The sequence below is a fragment of the Callorhinus ursinus genome, unplaced genomic scaffold, assembly GCF_003265705.2.
Source record: "Callorhinus ursinus isolate GAN/ISIS: 27379988/994484 unplaced genomic scaffold, GSC_fseal_2.0 scaffold12, whole genome shotgun sequence".
NCBI lineage: Eukaryota > Metazoa > Chordata > Mammalia > Carnivora > Otariidae > Callorhinus > Callorhinus ursinus.
Window position 1 is genome coordinate 65,166,830 of NW_027397074.1, and position 21,980 is coordinate 65,188,809.

The 21,980-nt window shown below is 37.2% G+C and overlaps 1 pseudogene; it reads right to left on the reverse strand.

Annotated features, from left to right (window-relative positions):
- Positions 1-9,854: 9,854 nt before the first annotated feature.
- LOC112818617 (developmentally-regulated GTP-binding protein 1-like) lies at positions 9,855-18,016 on the reverse strand (annotated as a pseudogene).
- Positions 18,017-21,980: the final 3,964 nt, after the last annotated feature.

Below are 21,980 nucleotides of genomic sequence, written 5' to 3' on the forward strand. Positions count from 1 at the left end.
ATGTTATACATCCCATATTTTATGTAACAACAAACTTTTTGGTAATGAATTACTACACCTTAACTGGTAATTCTTTTTTGACTCATGATACAGAATTAGGCAGAAAGGGACTTCTGGAAATATGATATTTCAATATTAAATCATTTTATGCAAATCATTTCATTCTATTTTTACTTTTTATGCTTCTAGTTAGGTATTTAAAATTCTCCTGTGTTGGTATGTCAGGTTACATATCTATGCTTGTCAATGGATAATAATGCACATTTATTAGTGACTTCTTTGCCAATAATAATGTTTTAACAAGAATAACTTAATATGCTGTCCTTTCTATACATGGATCAATAAAATTGTAGAATAGATGTAATAAATAAGATTCTTAAATATATACCTAAATTATGAAAAATAGTTAAGTCAGTTTAACTTTCTCAAGAGTATTATTTACTTATAATTTAAAAAAATTATCACTTTTTTATAGTAATTTGAAAGACAGCTAAATAAAATTTTAGTCAATTCTCTTGAGAATTCATTTTTAATCATCATGCTTCTCTAATTAAAAAAGAAAAGCTTTGTAGCTCTTAGACCTATAGTTATATTTTGTGGTTTGCAATGTTATTTCACTACAAAGAACACTTTTCAAGTTATTTTCAACACTTTCAATACTCTAAACTTTTAGTAAGATTTTAGTTTTAGTTTGATTATCTAGATTTGTTACACAACTGTCCCTGCAAGTATAACAAAAAGCTTCTATGAGCTTGGAGAGGAAAAACATGCTGGCCAAGCAATTTATCACTTAGTTTCAAAAGCCAAAAAACACTTTGGCTCCCATTAAAGCACTTTTGAGAGCTACAGTATTTCCCCCTTATCTGCAGGGCCTCCATTCTACACCCCCAATGGATGCCTGAAATTGCAGATAATACCAAACCCTATATACGCTATGTTTTTTCCTATACATACATATCCATGATAAAATTTCATTTATAAATTAAACATAGTAAGATATTAACAACAATAATAAAATAGAACAATTATAACAATACACTGTAATAAGAGTTATATGAATGTAGTCTCTCAAAATATCTTTTTTTAAAATATTTTATTCACTTTCAAGATAGAGGGAGAACACAAGCAGGGGAAGGAGCAGAGGGAGAGGGACAAGCAGACTCTGGGCTGAGCACAGAGCCTGACATGGGGCTCCATCCAATGACTCTGAGATCATGACCTGAGTTGAAATCAAGAGTTCAGGAGTCAGAAGCTTAACCGACTGAGCTACCCAGTCACTCCTCTCAAAATATCTTATTGTACTGTACTCATCTTTCTCCTTTTGATGTGAGATGATAAAGTGCCTACATGATGATAAGAAGTGAGGTCAGTGACATAGGCATCATGACATAATGTTAGGCTACTACTCACCTTCTGCCCATCTGTCAGAAGAAGGATCATTTTGACTGCAGGTAACTGAACCCACAGAAAGTGAAAATGTGGAGAAGGGGGGACTCCTATATATTGAAAACAACCAGTTTGTTAGTGTCATGGGTGTAGAAATCCCATCTTTTAATTCTGAAGTTTAATTTTGGTTTTCCCAAGAATTTAGCAAAATTTCCAGTTTGATTAGGCTACCTTTTTTATTGCGGAGTGACTGACTTAATGTCTCCCTCTTTCTTTGAAATTTTCCTGCTAGGAATTGGCACATACCAACAAACACGATGGCCTCGTTTCTTTCCCTAAACCAGTTTTTCATTAGCTTTGTAACAATCAAAACAAATTTCATTTTCACCTTTTATTATATGTGCCATTCATACATTTTTAGTTTAGTACTGAAAACCCAAGGGTACCACTTTATTTTCCACATTACTGACTTTTTAATTGTACCTAATTCATCAGAAGATTTTGGACCATGCAAAATGGCTTATCAGAGTTGAGATCAGCATGCATTCTACTGAACCCTACTGGGTTTGAAGCATCAACTATCCAAGATCTCTCTCATGGAGCATCAGCTGTGGGCCCTATATTTTCATATTCCCAACAGTTGGTGTAGTCATGGGGAATCAGAGATAACTAAGCTGGAAGAGATTTTTAAAAATCATTTGGTTCCATCCATTTGTGTTATATTCCAATGTAACTCTTCCCAATTGCCATTAAACCATGCTTCTAAATTCTATTTTGTTGATCTTTCCAGTGAAATAGCTCTTGCATGTTGCCAACCTATTGGTAACTTCTCATCTTTATCCTACTCCATTTCTCAGCAGCATTAGACATAATTAACCATGATAGCCTTCTTGGGCCACTCTCTTCTCTTCTCTGCCATGACACTCTTCAGTGGGTGCTGCTTCTCATCTTACTTTTCTGGTTCCTTCTTTTCTATCTGATTTCTAAACATCCCTTGTGCCCCAGGGATCAGACTTAAGCCCCTTTTTCTTTTCTCCGTAGATAATTTCATCTAGTCCTGTGGCTCTAAATACCATCTACATTCTGTTGACTCTCAAATTTGTATCTTTAGCCTTGAATATCCAGGGACTCCAGATCATGGGATATGTCCACTTCCATCGATCAATATAGAGATCTAATAGACATCTGAAATTTTACATGTACAAAAAAAGCCAGTTGGTTCCCACAATCCTTTCCCTTGCACTGTGAACTTACTCAAGCCACATACACAGTGGCAACTTTGGAATTCCTTATTTTCCCTTAAATCCCATGTGAAAATGCACCCGCAAAACATGTTAACATTACTAGCAAAACGAATCCAAAATTGTAGCAGATTTATTATGTGTAAATTAACCCCTAAATATATCTCCAAAGAAAAGCCACATGACACTCTTTCTCTAGGCCATGAGAAATAAATGGTGAGTGGAGTGCCAACATCTTTCAGAAATGAATTGTGGAGAATTGTTTTCTCTAAAGTAGGAGTACTCATGATCTTACTTGTTGACAGAAATGAAAATATCAACCAAAAAATATCAAAGCTACTATAGATTAGGTATGGACACAAAAGTTAAGCAAAATTCAACAAAATGGGTTTTTGTCTCCATGAGAGACACTACAGATGAAAAGGACTTCCTGATTTCTTTTTTTTTAAAGATTTTATTTATTTATTTATTTAATTTATTTGACACGGAGAGAGAGAGAGAGAGAGAGAGAGAGAGAGAGAGAGAGAGAGCATGCACAAGCAGGCAGAGGGAGAAGTGGACTCCCTGCTGAGCCAGGAACCTGACACAGGGCTCCATCCCAGCACCCTGGGATTATGACCAGAGCCGAAGGCAGATGCTTAACCTACTGAGCCACCCAGGCACCCCAACAACTCCCTGATTTCTATGAGAATCTCCACATCCCAAGGTTGTAAAGAACAAGGAGAAATACCTAACTAACAGAAACAAAGTAAGTATGGGTGGCTCAATAGAAAGCAGTGTTTATGTGGCACCTAGGATAATCTAATTTACAAACTTTTGGTGGTAGGTAATGATGGGATTATGACTGAAATAAATGGGCAGCTCCTTGAATAAAGGAAATGCTGCAACAGTAGTAAGTATGTCCTATGAATTGCTCTCCTAGTCTTCTGTATAGGGACCTGTGGCCATTTCCACAGAAACTCTATGATGGGAAAGAAAAATACTGAATATTCTTGGTGACTTTGGACATTGAATTTCATCTTGAATGAGCAGAAATGCCACAAAGGTGCTTGTTAGAACAGGAGATTATAGAGATAAGGTAATAAAGCGAGTGCTGACCTTAGTTCAAATACATGTTAAACCTAGTACTCATTTCTGTGCTTTTTTTCTTTTTGAGTGGGTGGGTGGGAAATAAATATACTGAATATTTCAATTTGAGTCCCAAGGGCAAACAGCACACTCAAATTAGGATAATTCTAGTTTTTTATCATTTTTGTTAAATTTGATAAAGAATCCTTTTAGGATATTTGTAAGAGTGGCATTACTGTAGAAAGAACACACATCTTTATAATAATCTGTTTTTGTAGCTAGGAACATGAAATGCTTTTCATTTGCTCAAGTTTTGTTTTAAATATTCAGTAAAATTTTGTAATTTTAATTATATAGGTTTTGCAGTTATTCTTAGATTTTTACTGTTTTTAGCTAAAAATCAAAAATATTTTATTATATCATCTATTAATATTTTAGAAAATTATACTAAGAGATATTTTATTTAAAATTTAAAATACAAAAATGTGGAACTCATGAAAATCTAAAAAACAAAACAAACTAACAAAGACACAAAGAAATAAACCAACCAAATAAACACACTCTTCAATGCTGAGAATAAACTGGTGGTTGCCAGAGGAGCTGGGTGGGGGATGGGTGATAATAAAGAGGATTAAGAGGTACAAACTTCTAGTAGTGGAATAAATAAGTCACAGAGATGAAAGGTACAGCATAGAGAATGTAGTCAGTAATACTGTAATAACATTGTGTGGTGACAGATGATGGCTACACTTAACCATGGTGAGCACTGTGTAATGTATAGGATTATTACACTTGATCTTAGCCAAAAGGCCGAAAAGCGATAATGTATAGGATTATTGAATCAATATGTTGTATACCTGAAACTAATATAACACTGTGTGTTAATTGTACTTCAATTAAATTTTTTGAACTATGGAATATATATATATGAACATATATATGTATAAAATATATAAATATATAAATTTGAAAAAATTTAAGCAAATTCATTAGCAAATTAAAAATAATACAAAAAGGTATTGAAAATAGCAAACTAACTCTTCCATATCCAGCACTCAGATTAAACATTTAGCAAGGTTTTATTGCATTTTCCTTATCAATCTCTCATTATTGTTGCCAATACTCATATTTTAAAGCAAATCCTAGACCTAATTTACCCCTTGCATACCTCATACCCCTTGCATACCTCAGCATGCATTACTTGTTAAAAATATGAGCATTTTCTTAATATGTATTAATGCTATTTTCACACCTAAAAATGATGTTATTTTAATATGCCATCCATATTCAAATTTCCCTGACTTTTTAAAATGTCTTTTTATTGTTGACTTGCTTCAGTTAACATTAATGTGTCAAATTAGTGTTGTTTCTTTTCTTTAAAAAGATTTATTTCTTTATTTGAGAGAGAGAGAGAGCATGAGGGGGAGGGGCAGAGAGAGAGAAGGAGACAGACTCCCTGCCGAGTGGGAAGTCCAACACAGGGCTCCATTCCAGGACGCTGAGCTCAGGATCTGAGCTGAAACCAAGAGTCCGACGCTCAACCGACTGAGCCACCCAGGCGCCCCCTCAAATTAGTGTTGTTTCTTAAGACACTTGAAAATCTGAATCAGTCCTCCTTCCCACTGCCCACATCCCTCAACTTCCTTTTTTAAAACTGTTCTTTATACCTTTGGCTTTATTGTAAAAACTGAATCAGTTGCTCTCAGCAAATGGATTCTGGATTTTTGTTTTCTTTTTTGTGGCTCATTTAACTTGTTCTTCGTCTCATATTTTCTGTAACTGGCAGTTGGCTCTAAAAACTTGATTAGATTCAGGTTCAACTATTTAGGCAACAATATTTCTTACATATTGATATAAAATGGATTTAACCTATACAGTTTTGACATGACTATAACCTGAAATATGAGAAAAATGGGAGTGTTATAATTTACTTACTCATCTACCTGCTCCCTAGTAATGTGTGTTTAAAATAGGGGACTCTCCATTTACTTAATGCATATTTAAAATAAGGGACTCATACCTTATAATTTGGATATTGCTCTTACAAAATATATTTTTGGGTTAAGTCCATGTTATAAAAATATCTTTTTTTTTTTAAGATTGTTTATTTATTTTAGAGAGAGAGAAAGAGCACAAGCAAGAGGGGCAGAGGGAGAGGGGGGAATCTCCAGCAGACGCCACACTGAGTGCAGAGTCTGAAATGGGGCTTGATCTCAAGCTTTGAGATCATGACCTGAGCTGAAATCAAGAGTTGGATGCTTAAACAACTGAGCCACCCAGGCGCCGTTCTAACCCATCTCTTTAACTATTTTATATATATCACATTTTATTTACCATTTCTTTACCAGTGAAAATTTTAGTAAATTTGCTAGTTTTTGTGCTATGCTGCAATAAATATCTAATTATGCAGATGCAAAGTGTTTTGTTAATATAGATACCTAAAAGTTTAATTGATCCATCATGTGAAATGAATATTTTACTTTTAATAGACACCATTAAAATGCATTGCCAGCTTGCTTTTTTACAACTTTATGCTCCTAGCATCAGTAGTGGAGAGTACCATTTCTTCACAACTTTTCCAGCGCTTGGAAATATTAAACACTAATTTTAGAAAAACTACTTCAAATTGTTGGTTTAATTTGCATTTCTGTGATTTGTAAATTACTACAGAGATAACTATCTTTTCATATTCATTAGCCATTTGAGTTGTTTCATGTGATGATTTTTAAGACCAAATACATGGTCAATGTTTGTAAATTTTTGTATGTATATGTTAATTCTGCTGTTACAGGTTTCTATTATTTATGACAATATTTTGTTATTTGTGTTACTCAAGATATCTGTATCCTCATTTAGTTTTGTTTACTCGGTTTATTCATGTCTGAGCACTGTGATTGTGGGGTATTCAATTTCTGCCTGTAGTGTTGCCATTTTTTCCCATATATTTTTGAAGCTAGGTTGTTAAGTGTATCCACACTTATGACTTTTAAATTCTTTTGAAGTATTAGTCCCTATATCCGCATGAAATGTGTTTTATTATTTCTCCCTTCGTATTAAAAATGTGTCTTTTAATTCTTTTTTCTGATGTAAATATTGTGATAAAGCAATATATTTATTTGTTTTTAATCTGGAATATATTTTATTTTAAAATATTATATATATTTATTAAGAGTACATTTATCTTCATGAGCACTGAGTAATATAGAATTGTTAAATCACTAGACTGTACACCTGAAACTAATATAACACTTTAGCTATACTGAAGTTAAAAGAAAAAAAGAAAAGAAAGAACCTTTCAGGAGTTGAAACAGACATTGTATTAGTAATCACTGCTGCTGCTTATGCCCTTTCCTCATAACCTAAGGAAAAAAAAATCTAACTAATAATAACAAAATGCCATGTCATTAAAATACAACCTCAAATCTGTTCTCCTATCCTTCATAGAAAACTGTGTGTAATAATAGTAATAAAAATTTAAGCCCGTACCAAAAATATTAAAAAATTAAATATTACATATATTTATATATTTAAAGACTTTATTTTCTTGAGAGCCATTTTAGGTACATGGCAAGATTGAGAGGAAGATACAAAGATTTTCCATTTATCCTTTGCCCTCACACACGCATAAGGCTCCATTATTAACATTCCCCTTCCAGAATGGTACATTGTTGCAACTGATGGGCCTACACGTCATCACCCAAAGTCCATAATTTATTTACATTATGGTTCATTCTTGGTGTTGTACATTCTGTAGTTTTGGGTGAATGTATAATGACATATATCCACCACAATAGCATCTTACTATATATTTTAAATATACAAAACACATAATTTATTCCCAAGTATGCATGAGCCAGCTCTATCAATTCTAACATTCCTCTCTTTTTGACTTAAAATTTAGAAAATAAAAAAATACATTATATACTACTGAAACCTCCTGCAGACCATTTGTCAATCACATTTTCCTTCCTCCTCTGCTCCCAGAAATAGTAACTCACTTGAATTTGTTGTTTGTCAATCCTATGCATAATTCATACCATTTCTTTACATGTACTTATTCACAGTGAATATATTATGTTTTGTGTTTCCACAGTTTTTATGTGACATCATACTATATATGTGTCATTTGTAACCTCTGTGTCATTTCTCCTTCTTTTCATTTCAAAAGATGTATCTGCATTTAAGGTGTAATATGTTTTCATTTATGTCTGTGAATAGCTAAATGTTGTTATTTTTAAAGTTATTATCTGATCTTTCTAATAACTTATATAGTAAATTCATGATCTGATTTTTATTTTCACGGCTGGCTTTCCTCATGAGCATTCTGTTTTGTCTGCTGAATTATTTGATTGCATTTTTATACCTTTTCTCTCTTCTCCTCCATTCCCCTACCTGTCAGCCCATCCCCTTTCCTCTCCTTTTATCTCTCTCTTCCCTTTAGAGAATTCAGAAAATTGCCATTGCTTTTACCTGGATCTTTGCTTCAGACCAGATCCTATTGTACCTCCTAACAACGTTTCAACCCACCCACCACCCCATAAGGAGCTATCAGTTATTATTGCTTCGGGCTTTTTGACAGAATCCCTAGAGCAAAGGCCAATGGAGCATGCCAACTACAATGATTTCATCAAAAAGAGATTAATTTTTCTCACATAAGAGAAATTCTGGACACAGGCTATCCGTGAAATCATAGATGTCCAAGCTTTTTCCAACCTTCTGCTTCCCCATTGTTAGGATGTGATTTTCATCCTCAAAGACTCCAGAGAGCTCTTATGCTTCCATGCCTCCTGAAGGAGAAAGGGAAGTGAAAAGGTCAATAGAGCGCACCAGCTGTACTTAATACTTGTACAAAAATTGCTGGAAATTCCACTAAGTATTTTCCGTTTATCTTCTTGGCCCCATTTTGTGTGTGTGACAACTTCATCTCCAGGGGATTCTGAGGAGGCAAGTATTTTTAATTGGACATATGTTTCAGCTGAGAAAAATCAGGAACATCTTAGTAAGGAAGAAGGGGAGAGGGAACATTGGGTGGGAAGCGAGCAGTGATTTGACGGAGATGTTGGGGTTACCGTGGATTCATCCTCCAGGCCAGGGGCAGCTGGCTAGGTGTCTCTGCTCGCTTGGCTATGTCCCCATCCTCTCACCTCTTCCAGGCCTATAGCTTCTTTTTTTTTTTTTTTTTTTTTTTTAGAATGAGAGATTCTTCTTTTTTTTTTTTTTAAGATTTTATTTATTTAATTTGACAGAGAGAGACACAGCGAGAGCAGGAACACAAGCAGGGGGAGTGGGAGAGGGAGAAGCAGGCTTCCCGCTGAGCAAGGAGCCCGATGCGGGACTCGATCCCAGGACCCTGGGATCATGACCTGAGCCGAAGGCAGACGCTTAACGACTGAGCCACCCAGGCGCCCAGGCCTATAGCTTCTTCTTCTTCTTCTTTTTTTTTTTTTTTTTTTTTAAGATTTTACTTATTTATTTAAGGGGGAGAGTGAGTGAGAGTGAGTGAGCACCAGCTGGGGAAAGGGCAAAGGGAGAGGGACAAGCAGATTCCCTGCTGAGCTGGGAGCTTGACATGGGGCTGGATGTGGGGCTGGACACAGGGCTACATCCCAGGACCCTGAGATCATGACTGGAGCTGAAGTCAGATGCTTAACCTACTGAGCCACCCAGGCGCCCCTGGGCCTATAGCTTCGTATAAAGGAGGATTGGTAACTCCTGCTGGCAGGACTTTACATTTTTTCAAAGGATTGCTCAAAAATAAAAGAAGAATATGTGATAGAGACTCTCAAAGACTAAGATATTTACTATTTGGCTCTTTGTAAGAAAATTTCGTGTCCCTGTTTTAAAGCTCCAGGCTCAGGCTCCAGCAGGCTTTCCCCTCATCTTCTTTTTTAGTTAACTCTAGCTACTAGATATTGTGGAACATTTTTATTTTCCCATTACTCTATAGGATTTATGTTTCCTACTCTCCCACTTTCTGCTTTAGCTTGGAAGCCCAACATCCCTGCAACTTCATCCCACTCATTATACTATACACACACATACACATCTACACATATATGTGTTTATGACTATATACATGTATATGTGTGTGTATATATATACATATATATATATACATATAGTAATGACAGTGAATGACTCATGTATCCCAGTTTTGAGTCAATCAGCAGATGGCATTTTGCTGGCTACAGGAACTGCTTCAGTAGGTTCAGGGAACATGAGCTCAAGCTTTTGGTTAATTAATGTGGAAAGTGTTCTCTCCAGCTAGACATACAAGAGGAAATATAAAGCTCAAATACCTCTTGCAGACCTCCCATGATCAAGGTGAAATCAGTCTTAGAGCAAAACTGACATTGTGAGGGGCAGAGGAGGCGGCAGAGAAAACAGAGTAAACCAATCACAAATTCTTTCCTGCCTCTGGATTTCCGTTTATGTCCTTACTGTTTTAAGTTTTGCCACTCAGCGTGGTCCATGGACCAGCAACATTACTATCGTTTGGGAGCTTGTTAGAGTGAAGACTTTAAGGCTCTATCCTAGACCAACAAAATCACAATCTGTATTTTATCAGAATCTCCAAGTGTTTGGCAGACATCAAAATTTCAGAAGTATTTCTTTAGCCGTGACTCTCTAGATGTGTTTTGTGGGTTCCTGAGGATTTCCAAGGCCTTTCTGTAGAGTCTGAGAAGTCAAGCCTGATTTCTTAATTATAAGACATGATTTTCCCTATCTACAGTACCAACTACTAGAGTCTTCATATTCTTAGTGAGAAATAATGCAGAGGGAGTTTTTCTCCCTCTTTACTTTATAGTGGACTTAGCAGTTCCTGATTTTTTTAGCATATTTGTCTCTTTTTTCTTATGCCACTGATGTGATTATACGTGGAAGAGCCCACTCTTAGTCCATGGAGTTTAGGTGTGGATGACCGCCTGCCCTTACTGCTCTCTCTAAGTAAGGTAAGGAGAGATAACCTAAGTTTGGCCAATTAACTCATTTAATTCTTTTGGCCAGTGATTGATTCAGAAATTGGAATATGACTCATGTTGGTGCATTCAGAAGAAATCCCAACACTTGTTTTTTTCTGGCAATATTGGGAACAAGAAGCTCTCTTTACCTTATTTTCTTTTTAAAAAGGTAGTATAGGCTAACATTGCCAGGAGTTCCCTTTAGAGATGACTTCTCTGTTATAGTCAAGTATAGAATTTAGGTCTAAAATAACTTGGCTTAGAATGTTGAAGCATATGCTTATGTTACTGAAGTCCAAGTCTATTTTGTGAAACAAAGGTAAGGTAGAACATTAACTAAAACTTGGAAATTTACCAGTTCTCACTCATTTCCTTCTAGATACTGGTATTGATTTTTACTCATCTCTGTAATTGATATTGAAAACATTATTTCCCCCTCTATTTTCATGAGTTTTTGAGTGAAGTTTGGGTAGGCTTCATGAATATCAAATCCAGGTACGTTTTGAATTGAAGGTTCTAGCAACCCTTTTATTTTTCTCTTTCAATTCTCAGTACCTAGCACGCTGCCTACTTCAGAGTCATTGCTGAAATGAAGGAGTTTTGAGTATTGGCTACAATGAACTATTGTGTTGTTAATTTTGTAAGGACTCAAAAACATTTTTTCAAGGTTGACATCCTATTATCCTACAAGGATCCTCAATTATATTTTGACTTCTAAAGCTTCAAAGAATATTATGAAAAACCTTGTAGAAAAATGTCCCTTTAATTTAATATTTATTGCGTACCTAATACAGGCTGGGCCTTACCTTGGCTTGAATAAGATACACTCCACAATCTCCATACTCATAAAGGTCCTATTTAGTGGATAAGATGGACATAAGTATACGTTTAACTTGTGTTGTAAGAGCAGCAGATGCAAAACATGAAGTGATAGGCTATCTGTGAAGATCAGAGACTTGCCACTGAAGTGCACGACCAGCAGAGCTGGAGGATAGGATAGGCAAAAGAAAGGCACATCCAAATGCGCCAATATTGGGGGGGAACTGTGAACAGTTTGGAACTGTTTGAAAGAGGGATGGTAGGAGATGAGACTAAAGAGCAAGGCATCAAGAAAGACCGTGTTTAGGGGCGCCTGGGTGGCTCAGTCGGTTAAGTGTCTGCCTTCGGCTCAGGTCATGATCCCAGGGTCCTGGGATCGAGCCCTGCATCGGGCTCCCTGCTCCGCGGGAAGCCTGCTTCTCCCTCTCCCCCTGCCTGCCGCTCATCCTGCTTGTGTGCTCTCTCTCACCCTATCTCTGGCAAATAAATAAATAAAATTAAAAAAAAAAAAAGAAAGACTGTGTTTGCCATATCGAGGAACTTCGACATTATTCAGTTGACCACAGCTACTTACTTTGAAAAGAAATCCATTTGAAAAACATACAAATCCCTCCTAAATAATTGAGATTGTAGTATCTTATATCTCCCTCCTTCTGTGGGAATTATTTATATAGACAAAGGGGATCCTTTAAAATGTCTTGCAGAGGACAGAGGCATTCTAAAAACAATGGGAGATGGATCAGATGATAGACTTGAAAGGTGGATTTCAGGAGTGGCGCTGTGAATGGGGAGGTAGATAGAGCTGAAGAATTTGAGGGGTGATAGGATCAAAGGAATTCTATAAATCAGGGCTTTAACTAACTTATTTACTGATATTTTAGTGAGAAGAAGGAAGCTTTAAAAATAATTACCCCTTAGGGATTCATGGACATAACCAGTGGACTTTAGATCTGATAATATATGTGATTTAACTTTACAAATATGGAGGCTATTTATAGCCCCTTTAGAGAATGATATTTATAAATGTATTACATAAAGGGGAAGGGGTTACTGCCTCATGAACTGAAATAATGAATTTATAGCTTTCTTTGAGACTTTTGACAAAAGATGCCCACTTACTCCTTCACTTTAGATTCAGTGTCATACTCATGTATAGATTTTTTAATTAATTAATTAATTAATTTATAGCAGGAGAGGGAAGGGCAGAGAGAGAGCAAGACAGAATCTCAAGCAGACTCCCCTGCTGAGTGTGGAGCCCTATGCAGGGCTCAATCTCATGACCCTGAGTTCATGACCTGAGCCGAAATCAAGAGTTGGATGCTTAACCAGCTGAGCCACCCAGGTGCCCTGATGTATAGCTTTATACTCTCTGAAATAGTCTAACATCTGTTGGTTCCAATTTCACACAGATAATATTAAGTTAGTTTTCATGACCCTGACTGTGACCTTTTTTCCTAAATTTCTTCTGCTCTTTATTTCTTTACCTTCATTGTAATTTGCATTTTTGATTTTATAATTGGTTTGTTAGAGTAATACTTCTCAATTTCTTTTACATCATGACGTACCTAAAAAAATGATATATGTATACAGTACATGAAAGGCAGCAGCTAAGGCTGCTTGCTTTAGGAGACCACAAGCCGGATGCTCTAGCCTACCATACCTTATCAGACCACTTGACGCTGGAGGGAATTGCTATCTGCTCACAACCCCATAGCCCATTCACACTGGTTGGAATGCTCTGAGTTGTGGAATAGAACTTAAAGTACTCATGACTATGGGATGCACACCCGCATTGTTCAGCAAGTATTGTGATAGCATTTGACATATCACATAGTACCAATGCCACCTGGCTCAAGGAACAATTGCTAGCGGTCAGGTAGGGATCTTGCAACATAAAACTCAGGACAACTTACAATCATTACAGAGAACATGACTGAAAGCACATATTTTATTGATGAAGGTTCAGGAGCATTTGATAGGATATTGTAAATACCCAATTCTTTTATTTCATGAGAACACTTGAGACTAAAGAAATTATGTGTCTTGACTAGAGGTTAAATGACTGGACTGTAAGCTCTATGAAGTGAGGGATATTTTGTTAACTGCTATATCCTGTTCATAGCAGATGGCAGAAGTTTTCTAAAATGTTGAGTGAATGAATGAACGAATTGACCAGGGTCACACAGGTGATGACAGCCAAAATAAGACTTACAATCTTCTATCTCCCAGTTCAGTGATTTGATCCAGTGTGTCTAAGACTGTATGTCACATTGTTATCAATGCTCTATGAATAATTCATTATGTGGCACAAAGCACAAAAGGTCAGGAACACATTCTAGAACTGAATATTTTAAGGATTTACCTTCTGTTTTGTAACAGTTCCTATCCATCATATTCATAAATCAAACATGAAATATTTGGGTTGCCATAAAGCTTATATTTATCTTAATATATTTCTGTAAATAGAGTTCAAAACAACAAAGTAGGTCTTAGATGAGCTTTCACAAATTATTTCTTTTTTGGTAGTTACAATATTTTGCCACTTTCTTCAGTAATAGAACATATTTAGGTTTGTCTTTATTTCCCACTAATTAAATAATGAAAGGCAAAACTTTAAATAAGTAATTATTGATGTATCCTATATGCATTAAACTCAGAGTAAGCACAGTCACTGAAAGGTTATGTCACTCATGAATTCATTAAACATTCATTAACCTCACCTCAGGTATAGGTGTCCTTGTTTACATATTTTAGATTTGCATGCACATGCCCTGAACAAGATTTTAAAAATGTTTATGACCCTATGACCCCTTAATTATGAATCCCCAGGTAGATATTTGTGAAATCCTTACCCAGTGTGGCTTTCCCCCCTCAACCAAGTTTTTAAACAGTTCAATATACAAGGTGACACTAAGATAAGACAAGTGAAGTTTCAGTGTGGGTGCCTCCATCTTCCTCCTGTGATTCCTGATCTCGTGGCTGCCAAAGCCAGAAGGGACCTGGGATAAAATGCTTGGGCATGGGGAAGGCTGCTATGGTTGGCCTGGCAGTTGGAGAAAGAAGAAGACTTCAATTTTTCACAATGAATGACATTCTCATTCTCTAATGTATGGTCTTAACCCACTGTTTGAAAGAATTGTGTTTCACAGAGAGACCCTCCCCAACCAGACTGAAAGATATTGACTTCTTTGATAAGGTTTTTGTGAATATTCGTGTGGAAATCCTCCATGTGATCCTGGGATAAGGCTGCACTACTGGAGGTGTGTAATGTGGCAACTGGCCTTTGGGCTTGGTGAATTCCTCACTAGTTTTTGTTAGTACCAGATATTTTCCAACAGGTCACCAAAATTCCAGCAGTGATGGGCGGAGATGGATGCACAGGGAGGCACCTTACAGATGATATCCGATTCTTCAGTGGAGATCTGATCAATCTTACTTAACACATAGATACAAAGGATATAGACTCTGTTTTCTTCCACCATGTCAATGAGGTCATCTACTGTGGCATCACTATGCAGAGCCACACCAACATTACTATTTTTATATTCAGCCAGAATGCTCTTCACAATTTCAGCCTCCAGCTCAGTTTGAGGGCAAATGACAGTGAGATTGATGCCTCCCTTATCCTTCTTCTTAAAGCCAATGTTAGGGGGTTTGCTGTTCAAGTGAATGCTAAAGACTTTCAGCTTGTTTTCAATGATCTTCTCATGTCCCAATGGTTTCAGGACATCCAGAACAATCAGGGCCAAGTTACACACTCAGGCCACTGCAATGACTTCCTTTACTTTTTCCATTCTTGGCACCCTCATTAATAACTGGGAGATCCAGAAGCTGGGTCTTGGCACCTTTGTATCTGATTACACCAGGAACTGTGGTGAGAGTAGTGAACTCGAGCTGTCATGTTGAAATACATCACTGCCAGATTACTGAGCAGTGTTGACTTCTCTACAGATGGAAAATCAACAAACCCAGTATTTGAGCATCACCTGCTTGGCCTTATCAAAATCTTCTAGCCCACTACCACCACCTTCTGGAGTAATGAGTTCTCTGCAAAGCTTAGAAAGGCGAGCCTTAATCAAGCTTATGTGGTGTTGGGTGGCCTTGTTTTTCTTGAGTCTGAGCCATCTCAGCTTCAATCTCTGTGATCTTGGTTAAAGTGCCACTCCTGGTGGCGAATCCCACGGGGTGCAATAGTCTTTATACCGTCTCCTGTCACACACCCGATGGAGATCAGCCAGTTCCATCAGGTGCTAATGCAATGCACAGACGAGGTACTTTCTACTTCTAGTGAGAGTTCTACCTGTGAAGTTCACAGAGACACACAGTGTGGAGCATTCTCCTCCCCCTCCCAACCCAGCCAACTCCCCATTTTTAAAAAATTGTTTTTTGTTTTTTTGTCATTTCTTTATTGGAGAAGGGGATGCATCATTCACTATGGAGCTTGGTGACTGGCCCCTATGTGCACACAGATTTGTATTGCTGAACTCTGCACAGTGAATAAAACAAAGCAGAAAGATGAGTTTATTGCAAGGGTTTTGACCTGCAAACTGGGAAACTCAAGGCTATGGCAGCTATGAGTTCCGAGTTGCTCTCGGAACTAGGTGGAATTAGGTAGAAGAATTAGGTAGCAATTACAAAATTCAAGAGTCCAAAGCACTGGAGGCCATAGTCCTATTATATGACACACTGAACAGATTAGACTTTGAGGTATCACAGTTTAAGAAGAACCACAACTGCATTTCTTCCAGAAGGGACTGACCCTGATGGTGGTAAGGTCTGAAAGAGGATTATGAGGCATAGTAGAAACATCAGGGAATCCTGTTGTGTTAGAAAAGAAAAAAAAACACTAACAGATACAGGTATGGAGAAGTAGGGTTAGACTTCATCTGGATAATTTTAGAGAGAAAGAATTAAACAATAAATGAAAACATCAAAGAGATAGATTCAGCTCAGTGGGAGACAATACTTCCAGTTAAATTGAGATATTCAAGAATTAACTAAAGAATGTAGTGAATCCTCCTCTCCTCCAGGTTCCTGGATGTCAGGATGTTTAGATGAGAAATCTGTACTTCATGAGGGGGTCTTCTGGGGTATCATTTAAAGTCCTGTTCCTGCCCAAATCTACAAGAGTCTCAGTCATAGGATCAGAGTCCCAACAATACACCCTCTGGGCAGGATTCTGTAAAGTCACTCCTTAGCATACCTTTTTCTAACAGGATAGCTTTCTGAATTCCCAATCTCTGCTAAATTAGTACAGCCAAGCTAAGTTTGGAAGTGATTTTTCTCAGAATTAAAGACTCCTGTTTCTTTTTTTTTTTTTAGGTGATGTATTTTTTTTTAATTTTTTATTGTTATGTTAATCACCATATATTACATCATTAGTTTTTGATGTAGTGTTCCATGATTCATTGTTTGTGCATAACACCCAGTGCTCCATGCAGAATGTGCCCTCTTTAATACCCATCACCAGGCTAACCCATCCCCCTACCCTCCTCCCCTCTAGAACCCTCAGTTTGTTTTTCAGAGTCCATCATCTCTCATGGTTCGTCTCCCCCTCTGACATACTCCCCTTCATTCTTCCCCTCCTGCTATCTTCTTCTTTTTCTTTTTTCTTAACATATGTTGCATTGTTTCAGAAGTACAGATCTGTGATTCAACAGTCTTGCACAATTCACAGCGCTCACCATAGCACATACCTTACCCAATGTCTATCACCCAGCCACCCCATCCCTCCCACCCCCCACCACTCCAGCAACACTTAGTTTGTTTCCTGAGATTAAGAATTCCTCATATCAGTGAGGTCATATGATACATGTGTTTCTCTGATTGACTTATTTCACTCAGCATAACACCCTCCAGCCTGTTTCTGAAGATGATGTGTGTTTTTAATTAGGTCTCCTCATTGAAACTTCCTAGCTTTGATTGTCAGTGTCTGTCTCCATTCAGCACATAATAGATATTTGGCCATTTCTTATTTAATCTGATTAATGCAGAAAGCTCATCTTAGTCATTCAGCCCCACAAAGTGAATTTTAAGGCTTATTGTTTTCCAGATAGGCTGAGAGTAGATCTGTTTCTTATGTACTTTTTTTAAGTGGGGTTCGCAACACACCTTAAAATTCGGGTTAGCTACAGAGAGAAGATTTTATCAAGTTGTTTGAAGAAAAAAGGATATATTTTTTCTCTACCAGCAATTATGAGAAAACAATTTAAATGGAGCATTTGAAAGAAAAATAATTTTTTATTAAAAAAGGAAGAAGAAAATAAACTCTGAGTTTTGTTAAGACCCATGCAATTTTCCTATCATGAGAATCCTCGCCCCTCGCCCTACCCTCTCACTCATGTTTAGCTAGCACTGATGGATTTCAGGAGGTCTATATTTATAATAAAACATCACCCTACCTTACTTTGCTAAAGCATATGCACAGGTCTCTAAGCACTTGATATTTGGACCAAATGGTGTGCCTCCATTACCTCCTTCCATAGCTCTCCTTTGGTCTTGAAAACAGGAGGTGATGAGTGGGTTATGATATAAGAGCATATTTCCAGAAAATACATGGTCCCCTTCTCTTGGCTTTCATCTAGATACATTCAAATAACTGGACCCAACATGTGGCACTGAAAGGGGGATCTTATGGTACTTACCAAATAATCAAATTTGATTTGTTAACTGTACCTAAAGTGAACATAGGCAGTCCCTGGTAATATAATTCAAACAAAACCTTGCATAATAATAATAGCAGAGAAACTCTGTGTATAAAATTCAGGAGAAGATAAAGTTACGTTATAGATATTTAAATATTCCATTTACTAGAAATGATGTCTCTTTGGAATATATTTAATAAAACAAAGCATTTTCTGAGGAAATTTAAAAAGACAAATCCCCATTTAGAAGGTAAATAATAAGCAAAAAGAAGAGATATATAAATGTATGATATAACTGTCTTTACTAATCATTTGGAAAGCCTTTTCAGCAAAAAATCCCAGCGTAGACTATGTGCAGATGATCTATACTATTTACTATCAGTCAAGATACAGATCACTTTCTTTCTTTCTTTTTTGAAGATTTTATTTATTTATTTGTCAGAGAGAGAGAGCGAGCACGAGCTGGGGGAGCTGCAGAGGGGCAGCGGGAGAGGGAGAAGCAGGCTTCCCGCGGAGCAGGGAGCCCGATGCGGGGCGCGATCCCAGGACCCTGGGACCATGACCTGAGCTGAAGGCAGCCGCTTAACGACTGAGCCACCCAGGTGCCCCCAGATCACTTTCAAGTAAAATTAGTCCTAGGAATAATGCATATTTGGCTAACTTTTGCTTTACTAGTTGTAAAAATTCCTGAACTACTTGTCAAATTGGTGAAATGTCCTTTTCCTTGTGGGAAGGTCCATATAATGGTATGTGGTAGAGGAGGACTTACACTGATTCTTCTCTGCCCTTTGGAAAAGGACCCACTCATTGGACTTAGCACTCAATTCCCACCAGTGAACTCTGTCCACTTGGTGGGCAGTCCTTGAATACTATGACTTTTCATTGATCAAGCACCAGAGAAATTTTATCTCATTGACAGATATGATTATATAGAAACAAAAGCAAACAATCCTCCCCTTAAATAAAGGAAAAAACACCTCCATTTTAGCGTAATAATATTCTCTACGTGTAAAGGATTAGAAGATGCAGAGAGTAATAGATCATGAGGTTCCCTTCATTTCCCTCTGAGAGTGGTTGCATATTTACCTGAATTAGGCATTGATTGCCGGGTTTGGGAGCATCTCAAGTTTGGAAGTCAAATTCATAGTCATTACTAAGCATATGTTGAGAAATCATGACCACGTTTTCAGATCTTGTCACCTTCTCTGCCTTTGCTCTGCCCCTACTCTTCTTCTAGCTCAGCTTGTAGGAGTGGTTGAATATGTGGGTTTTGGGTTACGATTACCTGGTCCCATCCCAGCTCTATCACTTACCAGCATGTGAGATGGACAAGTCGCTTAACATTCTTATGTTCTGGATTCTTTATCTTTAAAGTAGGGATAGTACTCCTGCCTCATGACTTTGTGCAAATTAATAGACTAATGCTAGTAACAAGCTTAGTGAAAAGTCTTGTGGAGGCTTTGGTGTAGGACTCAGTGACTATAGCTATTATTGCTATTATCTTAACAGTGTTTGGTATCCACAGAGGAAAGAAATAGCAAACCATGCTCTTTGCACTGATTCTGCTTTCCACTAGTGTATGTGTTATTGAGCAGGAATTTTCTTTTCTGTGTGCTCTGTGGTTGCTACTTTTCATTCTTACACATTTTAGCATTCTTTTCAGGAGAATAACGTACCCATCTTGAAGATTCAATACATAGAAGGGGCATCTGCCAGCCGTATCCCCATGAAACTAAATCTAATTTACAGGAGCCAGGTGTGAGAAATCTGAGAAGTATACCACTACTATAGGAATTTCTTTACAGGCATACCTCAGAGATATTGTGGGTTTGGTTCCAGACCACCACAATAAAGTGAATATTGCAATAAAGTGAGTCAAATGAATTTTTTGGTTTCCCAGTGGGTATGAAAGTTACATTTATACTATACCGTAGTCTGTTAAGTGTGCACTAGCACTAGGTTTAAAAAACAATGTACATACCTTAATTAAAAACTACTTTATTGCTGAAAATTGCTAACCATCATCTGAGCTTTCAGTGAGTCATAATGCACTGATCACAGATCATCATAAAAATATAGTAATCATGAAAAAGTTTGAAATGTTGTGAGAATTATCAAAATGTATTACAGAGACATGAACCGAGCAAATGCTTGGAGAAATGGTTCCGGTAGTCTTGCTCGACACAAGGTCGTCTCAAACCTTCCATTTGTGAAAAATGGAATATCTGTCAAACACAATAAAGACAAGCACAAGGAAATGACATATCCTTGTATTTAGTGACACAAAATTCTCTTTGTCTAGTAAAAGTATTTCAAAGAAAACAAAAGAATAATTTGTCTCTTCTTAGGAAATAATTTATACATTATGATTTCTTTAGGTTCCAAGGAAACACAAATGCTATTTGCAGCAAAATTAAGTGAAGAATCTAGGTTCATCTATAAACTTGATAATATCAGTGATTCCTAAACCTGGTAGTTCATCAAGACCCTCAGGGAATTTTTTTTTTTTTTAAGACTTCTATAAAATCTGGATCCATTGGTTGCTGATCAGGTGCAAGAGGAGGTGGGGATGTGGTTGAAGTGTGGACTAGTGGAGATCTTGCACTCTAGGCAAGAGGGCATGGGAGTACCAGACAAGGACTAAAGCTAAGAACATTTCAGATTATGGCACATCCTTCCTATTGCTCTGACACTCTAAATTTCATCCTGACTTCTTTGAATTTCCTTAGAAAGAAAATTTGGCAAAAAAATAAAAAAGGCAAAGCTATCACAAATTTGTTAGTGGCCCAGTTGTGGTCATTAATTTTGCAACTGCCATCACCATGTTTCTCAAAGGGTAAGAATCCTTAGGCTGTGAAAATATTTTGCCCAAGAGGCAGCATAAGAGACCAGGAGGGATAGGACCAGAAATAGGCAGACATCTTCTATGTTTGACCACTGTACTCAGCGAATATACCTGATGTAAGCATCTACTTTAAAGTTATCAACTTAATTCTGAGACTATGGATGTGTTAGGGAGGGTTTAAAGGATTATTCTAACACAAAGGGCCCATCTATACATCCTCCAGACTCTTAAATCTCTTTAGTGTTTTGAAGTCCTGATATCCTTCCAAAGGAGATGTTTTCATAATTCTAAGACTGTTTGAAGTCTGAGGGCAGTAGAATCACCTTTGTTTTGTGGTACTTGGAAAGAAGCTGTACTTCCTTATTTTTCCTCATTTCAGTAAATGCAGTGTGAGCATACATTCCACTGTGCCTGGTGTTAGAGTGTGCAAAACGGCCACAATACTTTGCAGTAGCTCTCGCCAAAAGGTGGAGTCTGGTTCCCCACTCCTTATGAGAAATGAGGATTGACTTTGTGACCTTCTTTGACACACTGAATGTAGTAGAAATGATGAGTTATAAGTCATATGATTTATGAGCCTAGGCCTCAAGAGGTCTTGTAGCTTCAAATTTTGTTGCTTGTAAAACCCTGTTGCTTGTAAAACCCTTCAAATTTTGTTGCTTGTAAAACCCTGTGAGTGAGCCAGCCTGATCGATAATGAGAGACCAGTGGCACATTTGCTCCGATATCCCTGGCTGACAACAACAAGACATATGAGTCTATAGTGATTCAAAGACCATCTTAGATTATGTAGCCACCTTCAGCCTGGTCTTCTCCAGTCTGCCTGTGAGTCCAGACGAAATCCTCCAAGCAGGATCAGACCACGAAATGCTTCTAACTAACTCAGAATTATGAGTTAAATAAATGTTGTTTAAATCCAATGAGTAGTATGTTATAGCAAAAGCCAGCTAATACACCTGGGACAGTCCTGGTGTAGATCCGTTGTCATACAGTAACTATCAGTAATGCCTCCTTT